This window comes from Apium graveolens, chromosome 5 (assembly GCF_009905375.1).
Source record: "Apium graveolens cultivar Ventura chromosome 5, ASM990537v1, whole genome shotgun sequence".
Taxonomy (NCBI): Eukaryota; Viridiplantae; Streptophyta; class Magnoliopsida; order Apiales; family Apiaceae; genus Apium; species Apium graveolens.
This window is the reverse complement of record NC_133651.1, coordinates 132,142,766-132,152,639: the sequence shown is the minus strand read 5'-3', so window position 1 is coordinate 132,152,639 and position 9,874 is coordinate 132,142,766. Positions and strand designations below refer to the sequence as shown.

The 9,874-nt window shown below is 36.9% G+C and overlaps 1 non-coding gene across 1 annotated transcript; it reads left to right on the top strand.

Annotated features, from left to right (window-relative positions):
* Positions 1–268: 268 nt before the first annotated feature.
* Positions 269–375, top strand: LOC141663404 (small nucleolar RNA R71). Its single transcript, XR_012551476.1, has one exon. It is a non-coding gene; the product is annotated as a small nucleolar RNA R71 (small nucleolar RNA).
* The last annotated feature ends 9,499 nt before the right edge of the window (positions 376–9,874 follow it).

Here is a 9,874-nt window from a genome sequence, read left to right as displayed (position 1 = left end):
GTTAGCCAGAGAATCGATCTTCATAGATAACACTTTTAGTTGAGCAGTGATAGCCATAGCTGTATCCATCTCAAGAACTCCTGCTACCTTGCTCTGTGGAAATTTCTTGGTTGGATACTGATATTCATTAGCAGCCATTAATTCAATTAGATCATAAGCTTCCTCATAGCTCTTTGCCCATAATGCTCCACCTGCTGCTGCATCGAGCATGGGTCTGGATTGTGCTCCCAACCCATTGTAAAAACAATTGATGATCATCCAATCAGGCATTCCATGATGAGGACACTTCCTAAACATCTCCTTGTAGTGCTCCCAAGCTTCATATAAAGATTCTCCTGATTGCTGCGCAAATTGAGTATGAGCATTCCTGATTGCAGCTGTCTTCTCCATAGCGAAGAATTTAGTAAGAAACTTCTGAGCAAGATCTTCCCAAGTAGTAATCGAACCAGCTGGTAGAGAGTGTAACCGGCTCTTATCCTTGTCCCTCAGAGAGAATGGGAATAGTCTCAGCTTCACAACATCTTCAGAAACACTGTTGAACTTGAAGGTGTTGCAGATCTCAATGAAGTCCCTAATGTGCCTATTGGGATCTTCCGTTGGAGAACCCCCAAACTGGACTAAAGTCTGTACCCATTGAATTATGCCAGGCTTGATCTCAAAGGTATTAGCTGTGATAGTTGGCCGGATAATGCTAGATTGAATGTCATTGATCTTGGGTTGAGAAAAATCCATTAAGGCTCTCGTTCGTGCTGCTGGATCTCCCAATGTAATGAGTACCTGAAACACAAACAAATAAACCGTAAAAGTAAAAGAATCCAAGTCAGTGAACTTTAACGACCACTGATGACAAGCACATAAACTAAAAATTAACACCGAGTCCCCGGTAGCGGCGCCAAAAACTTGTTAGGGCGAAAACACGCGCTAAAATACACGCAAGTATACGCATTCACAAGTAGTATAAGATATAAATTAGATTCGTTCCCACAGAGACTAGTTTAGGTTAAGTTCAATTTATGCACCTATGCAACAATGTATGGTTATCGCTCAATGCTAAGATAAATAATAAATTGGGTTTTGATTAAACTAAGAGATTATACTAAATAACATTAACTAAGAGAATTGAGGTTGAATTAATATATATGACAAACATGGGATTCTAACTTCATTAAATACTTCATTCAATAGCCTTTTCGTTCTTAACCTTAGCATGTGATGGTGATGACACTAATCAGATAACACAAAATTGATAAATGCCAACTTTCGTTGCACGAGTACCATTCTACCAGATATCCACAAAAGAGATAGAAGCTGAATATGCACCAATTATATTGAGATCCTAGATGTCTATAGAATTTGACAAGATAACGGTTTAAGCACAAGTTATCCATAATGATTACATAGGGAAAGTAAAACGGTTAGAGTTACCCACTAATCATGTATACAATACATGAACCTATGCTGGCATGACAAGTTCTAAACCTCTATATTCATTGTCGCTTCAATAGAGACTAACACGCTATCTTATATGTTAGCTACGCACATAAGAAGAATAAGCACAACCAATACTAGGATATCAATCAATCACCACACACCAGGATATCGGAACAATTTAATTATTGAAATCCATAAGTAAATCCGCTAGAATCCCACGATAACGATTAGTTCATAATCAAACTCATCGTCACCATGGGTTCCAATTAAAGCATGGTATAAAACAAGGTCTTAATAAACTGAATAATAATCAAAGTATGAATAAACGATATCTAGGTTCAACAAGAACGAAAACGAGCATCCAAAGTTACAACTAATTCAAAGAATCACAAGTTGAAAACAAGATCTTCTTTTTCAGAGTTGTTATGATGAAAACCCTTTTTTTAAAGTATATATACGCCCCTAGTGGACCTGGACCCTTAAGATCGTGAAATTCCACTCAAAAAAGGCTTTTTGAGCGAAATTAGCGACCAGCCGCGCCTTGGGCGGCCGCTCAGCTCTCCTGGGCGGGCGCTCAGCTCCTGTTTGGAAAAATTTCTAATGAATCTTGTTTCGGCCATAACTTGAGTTCTACTCGTCAGAATTAGGTGATTCAACTGCCCACGTGAAGCTATTGAGATTCTATACAACTTAACAATGGCCTTGGCTTCCAATTTTGACCACTATTTATCATATTTCCTTTAAAAGCTCATTTCTTCATTTAACTTATACCTGAAATGCAATAACACAAAAACACATCAAAATACCAATAAATTGAGTCCAAAACACCAATTTAAGCTTCTAATAAAGCATTCCAAGTGGATATAAAATCCACTTATCAGTAGCAACCACCACAACAGTCACCAAGGAAAAATTACAACTCAACATATATACATGCATATGAGATACGCACACAACACAGAAATGAACAGAACATAGAATGAATCGGAAACCAAGGCGGCAACAGCCGCCGGCAAATGAGGAAACAGGGCTGCTCACAAAAAATCGAACCGGCGGCGGGGACTACCAAAAATAGGGAAATATATATATATATATATTGTAACGCCCTCAAGACCCGGGGTATAAGTCTGGGGGTTACTAGTTAATCACCAAACCTGTACAATCTGATTAATAATTAATAAAGAAATGAAATGAAACCCCTTTAACACTAACCAGGATCTTTTTAGGTTGAAGTATGAAAACAAGAACCCTTAACTACTTTTATTACCAACCAACATTCAAAGTCTCACAAACTCTCTTTATTACAAACCATTGTCTAATTCATTTTAAATTAAGTTCAACTTTTATTCAAACACACACACATACTATCTATCAACACTCCACCTTCTCGGGCAACTCAAAGCTTTCTTCCTGGATTGGGATCAACACCTTGGGTATGAGAGGATCCCGAGGCTTGACCCGCTTCTTTACCACTCGAGTCCTGATTGGTTTCATATTCCTTCTTAACTGAAAACAATAAGGTGAATAACAACAAAAGGGGTGAGCCAAAAATTGCTCAACAAGTCCACAAAAATATAAACAGTGTTAAAGTATTTTAAATGAATCCGCCATCCCAGGTATATCTGCCAAGATATAACCTCACGAGAATAGAAAGAAGGCCATTACTGGCGACTACAAATAAACTAAACTGGACACAAATTCGCATATATATTCTGTTGATCAGTCAGAATATAATGCAGATCCATATCTCAATATATAGATCCAGTCGGGTACCCAGGCACTACGGCCCACGTCGAGGCACCAGTCATCCCGGTCCTCAGGATTAAGACACACCCAATCCCAAAATATCATTATCCAGTCCATCGCTTAGCAACCGGAACAATCGGTATGCTTTGATATATTCCAAACATTAGAATATATCAATCTCCATGTGTCACCAATAGAATATGAATCAAGAATCCAAAGAAACGGAGAAATCAAGAATCGAAATGAAATTTGAACAAAGGAATAGCAAGTGTATATCAGTGATCAAGAACAATAATCAAGAAAATGCAAATGTGATAAATATTTCAATCAATATCACTATTCTGAAAGTAGAATAGAGGAAAAACTTGCCTTCTGCGTGACTCACTGCAATTAAATCACTTATGTCTATCACCTTGGACTATTACCGACTCAGCTGGCCTGGCTGGCTTAGCTTCTGTTGGCAAAACAGACTGGTTAAGTCACGTCGTACTTCATTTGCATCTTGAATCGACTTCAAACCGATCCTAACATCTACCCATGCGCTTATGACTGACTCATGTATTACATATAAGCAAGTAAGACTCGATTAACCACGTAATACACATACGCACATAATCATTTTTATGGTTAAAATAATTTTTAAAACCAAAATCGACTCGCTGATCGCTCAACTGATCGTTATCTAACTCGTTTCCCATTTTTCCGGAATTTTTCGGACTCGTCTCGGCACGTAACTCGACTGATAATCAAACAAGTCACAAAATCAACTAACTTCTAAAAGAAATTAAGCTTTGATATTATTTTTAATGAAAAGGATTCATTTTTCTGAGTTAACAGGCTTTCGTTTTACGCAAAACGGACTAACGGTTGAATTATTATTAATTAAATACTGATAATTCCATTTATTAATCATTATAAATAATTATTACTAATTTTTAAAACCCAAAAATAATTTTTAAATCATTATTTAAGAAAAGCAGAATTAAAAATAATTTTTCTATAATTTTTTTGAAATTAAAATGAATTTATTATAATTTATTGAAAATTATTTGATTAATTATCAAAATAATTAATCCCTTTTAAATAATTAATAAGTAATAAATAAATAATAAATAATTAAGAAAATAATTCAATCTGATTTTTAGAAAATAATTCAGAATTATTTATAATATAAATTATTTTATTAAATAATTAATTAATCAATTTACAAAATAAATAAAACTGATTTTGAAAATTAATAAAAATAAAAAGTAAAAATAATTTCCAGAAACATATGTCAGAAAACAGACATCTGACAAGGTGGATCAAAACCGGGTACTGGAAACGGGTCAACCGGGTTGGATTCCGGGTCTGTGAAGAACACCACCGGAATCCGGGTTTAAACCCAGAATCCGGCGACTTCATCGGACTCCGGCGAGTCCAATTCCTGGCCAAACGGACACCGTTTGGTTCTGTTTTTGATCCCAAAACATCCCAAACTACTTCCCCAATCCGTTTCAGGCCAAAATCGACCAGAAACATCCCTGGATATCATTCTCCGATCAAAATCATCAAGAACTCCGGCAAAAAATCCAAATCACTCATTTATACATAACTTCAAACGTTATATAGTGCAAAATGAAGCTAAGAACATATACAATCAAAGCCCTAACATTACAAGAACCAAATATTCACAGAAATCATGGAGTTGTGTTTTGAAAATTCGACCTAAACCCTAGAAATCGTGAATCACTATCCAAGCATCGTTTGTTCAATTGAACACCATGAATCGACTGTAAATCTTCTAACAAAGTTATATCAATCATCAAAACATCAAAATAACCCGAGAATCAAAAAGCCCTAATTCGAACATAAACCCTAGAAATCAAAAATCAAAAACGATGCAATAAAACGTGAAATTGATGCAAGATACAGAAAGAATAGATCAAAACCTTCAATTTGGATACTCGAATCACTTGTTTTGGTGCTGTAATCAGATCAAAATCACGACTTGAATTCCTGACCCGAACCTGTTCTTCCCGACCCGATTTCAGAGGATTTTTGGTAATTTTGCAGATTTTAATGATTAATTATAATTAATTAAATAAAAATTAGGCTATTTATAGTAGTAAAAATAATACTCCTAATTAAAATTAAGGGGCTAATTATACATTAAATAAAAATATTGGGCCCTAATTTTTATAATTTTTGAGTATTAAAATTTAATTTATAAATATTTTATATATGCAATATATATGCCAAAAATTCCCAAAAATTGTGAATAATGCAAAAATGCAAAGAAATAATATAAATGAAAGTCCTATAATTTTATAAAAATAAAAATGTGATTTTTGTGGGGTTTTTGACACCCAATGGGGCCCGGAAAAGTCATTTTCCGTAAAACGAGAAAATTTATAAATTATCTAGATGTTCAGAACAAGGCGATTGTAAAAGCCATTTGATGAAAAATAAGGCCCATTATTTTATTTGAAATAATGGCTCTAAAATCATCGTTTGGGTCGTAAAATGTTTGAAATAAAACCTATGAATGCATAATAAAATATCTGAAAAATACCTTAAAAAAAATACAGAAATGACATGGGATACACGTATCACGTAACAGTTAGGGTTTATCAGATAATCACGCATAAATGACACATTAATACACATATTTTATTATAATCATGATATAATATAAACATAAAGTTCCCAGTCGTTATATCCTTTCCCCCTTACAAGGATTCTGTCCTCAGAATCTTTTATGTAAATAAATGAGGGTATTTCTCTAACATTTCACTTTCGAGTTCCCAGGTTGATTCTTCAACCATAGGATTTCTTCACAATACTCGCACTAAATATACAGACTTATTTCTCAACACTTTCTCTCGCCGATCTAAAATTCTTACCGGCTGTTCTATAAAAGATAAATCAGGTTGGATTTCTATCGGCTCATACTCGATTACATGCCTAGAATCAGGATTATATCGCTTAAGCATGGACACGTGAAACACATTGTGAATATGCTGCATCTGAGGCGGTAAAGCTAATTCGTATGCAACTTTTCCCACTTTCTTCAAAATTTCAAACGGTCCAACGTATCATGGTTTCAATTTACCCTTATTGCTAAATCTGGTTAATCCTTTCCATGGCGATATTTTGAGTAGTACGCTTTCTCCTTCCTGATAGTCCATATCTTTCCTGGCTTGATCTGCATATTTGCGTTGCCTGTTTTGCCCTGCATCGAGTCATTTTCGAATGAGTTCAATCTTTTCTTTCATCTGTTGAATTAGTTCTGGACCCAAAATTTTGCGTTCTCCAACTTCATCCCAATATACTGGTGATCTGCATTTTCTCCCGTACAATGCTTCATAAGGTGGCATTCCAATGCTGGCGTGATAGCTGCTATTATAAGAAAATTCCACCAGAGGTAAATGTTCATCCCAGCTGCCTTCAAAATCGATCGCACAAACTTGTAACATGTCTTCAATCGTTGGATAGCTCTTTCACTTTGCCCATCGGTTTGCGGATGATAAGCGGTACTCATGTTCAATTTAGTTCCAAGACATTCTTGAAATTGTCTCCAAAATCTTGAGTTGAAACGAGGATCTCGATCAGACACGATAGATAATGGAACTCCATGTCGCATCACAATTTCTTTGAGATATATGTGCACTAGCTTGTCGAGTGAAAATCTTTCATTGATTGGTAGAAAATGTGCCGACTTCGTGAGTCTGTCAATGATTACCCATATCGCATCATGATTTGCCTTTATCCTTGGTAATCCTACCACAAAATCCATCGCTAGATGTTCCCATTTCCATTCTGGAATGTCTAATAGTTGCAATAATCCACTCAGACGTTGATGTTCCGCTTTAACTCGCTGGCATGTGTAGCACTTACTTATCCATTCAGCAATTTCCTTCTTCATGTTCGGCCACCAGAAGTTTTCTTTCAGATCACGATACATTTTTGTACTTCATGGATGAATGGAATACTTCGAATTGTGCGCATCTCGCATTATTTCTTCTTTTAATTCTGCTACATTAGGGATCCAGATTCTCGATACAAAGCGTAAAATTCCTTCATTATCTTTCTGAGTTGTGATTTCTTCTCCCGTCAGGTCGTCATCTTGACTCATCACTTCATTTTGACAGCGGCGAATCTTTTCTAACAATTCCGGTTGGAAAGTCATAGTGTAGATAGCTTCTGCAGATTCATTGGGAATACGAATCTCAATTTCCAATTTGTCGAATTCCTTGATTAAGTCTTCACACGTAGTTAACCGATTCAATCTTTCTTTCCTGCTCAGCGCATCTGCTACAACATTAGCTTTCCCTGGATGATTACTGATCATGACGTCGTAATCCTTTATCAATTCCAGCGATCGACGTTGTCGCATGTTCAGCTCCTTTTGCGTAAAGATATACTTTAGACTTTTATGATCTGTGTAAATTTCACATTTTTCACCGTAGAGATAATGTATCCAAAGCTTCAACGCAAATACGATCGCTGCCAATTCCAGATCATGAGTGGGATATTTTTGTTCATGAGGTTTAAGTTGTCTCGAAGCATATGCGATGACGTTACCGTGCTGCATCAGTACACATCCTAACCCGCGATACGAAGCGTTGCTGAAAATGATGAAATTTCCTAGCTCATCTGGCAATACAAGTACTGGTGCGGTTACTAACCGATTTTTCAGCTCTTGAAAACTTTCTTCACACTTATCACTCCATTCAAACTTTTCACTTTTTCGAGTTAACTTGGTCAGCGGCGTTGCTATTTTCACAAAATCTTTGACAAACCTTTGATAATATCCTGCCAATCCCAAGAAACTTCGAACTTCTGTCGGCGTCCTTGGTCTTTCCCAATTTAACACAGCTTCAATCTTCGCTGGATCGACTTGGATGTCTTCTCTACTGATAATATGCCCTAGAAATTATACTTCTCTTAACCGGAATTCGCCTTTCGAAAATTTTGCGTATAGTTGCTCTTTCCTGAGAATTTCCAAAGCTATTCTCAAGTGTTCTGCATGCTCTTCTTCTGACTTGGAGTAAATCAAGATGTCATCAATGAATACAATCACGAATTTATCCAAATATTTCTTGAATACTCTGTTCATCAAATCCATGAATGCGGCTGGCGCGTTTGTCAGACCGAATGCCATTACCAAAAACTCGTAATGCCCATATCTTGTACGAAATGCAGTCTTTGGAATATCTTCAGCTTTAATCTTCAATTGATGATAGCCTGATCGCAAATCTATCTTTGAAAACCATGCTGCTCCTTTTAGCTAATCGAACAAATCGTCGATTCTCGGTAAGGGATACATGTTCTTAATAGTGAGTTTATTCAATTCCCTATAGTCGATGCATAATCACATGCTGCCGTCCTTCTTCTTCACAAATAACACCGGTGCACCCCATGGGGATACACTAGGTCGTATGATGCCTCGGTCTAGGAGATCTTGCAGTTGCGTTGACAATTCCTTCATTTCGACTGGAGCCATCCGATATGGAGCTTTCGAAACTGGTTCTATACCTGGTGCTAGATCAAGTGTGAACTCAATTTCTCGATCTGGTGGTAATCCTAGAAGCTCGTCTGGAAAGACGTCTGGAAACTCGCACACAACTGGAATATCTTCTATTCTAGGACTTCATCTTTCAATATCTAACACGTAAGCTATGTACGCCTCACATCCTTATCGAAGCAATCGTTTAGTCTGGATCACAGTAAGAAATTTCTTCTGGTGTTTTTTGCCTTTGAATATTACCGTTGCATTTTCCGCAGTTCGCAATTTGACTCTTTTATTCGCGCAATCTATCTGAGCATTCTGATGTGCTAACCAATCCATTCCCAAGATAATATCGAATTCTCCTAGCTTAAAAGGAATTAAATCTACCGAAAAATGATGTCCGGCTATTTCTATATCACATGCAGGACATACTCGATCTACCGGAACTTTGTCGTCATTCGCTAATTTTATAATTAACGTTTCGCCCAACCATTCGATTTCACAATGTAACTTATCAAGAAATTCTTCAGAAATAAATGAACGAGTAGCTCCAGAATCAATTAATACTTTTGAACTTACGGAATTCACCAAAAGCATACCTGCAATAACACTTAGACTCTCCACCGCTTCTTTCATGGTCATGTTAAAAGTTCTTGCTTTGGGTTGATTAGGCGGCGGCGGAGGTAATGCTAACACTCTCGGAACACTGGCTGCCATAGCTGGTCCTTTGCAATTTCTGGCGATATGCCCTTTCTTTCCACACTGGAAACAAGTCATCTCTGCTGTTCTACCTGTTGGACATTCGTTAGAATAATGCCCTTTTCTGCTTACACCGATAACAAGTTACATCCCTTTTGATACATACACCAGTATGCTTTCGATTACATGTCTTGCAGTACGGCACTGTACTCTGACCATTCCCTGCTGACTAGAGGTTTGGAAACGATTACCTGCCTTCTGTGAACCTTGTCCTATCCTTTTAAAATTCAAATTTGCCCGGGCTTGGAATCCCGGCTTTCTGCTGGAGCGATCTTGGAAACTTCCCTGTCCCTTGTTATGCTGAGATCTTTCACTTTCCCCTTCTATAATCAAAGCTTTCTGAACTACGGCAGTATACGTCGTTAATTCGAAAACTGCAACTTGGCCATGAATCCATGGTCGTAACCCTTCTTGAAACCTTTGAACTAACTTCTCTTCAGTGTC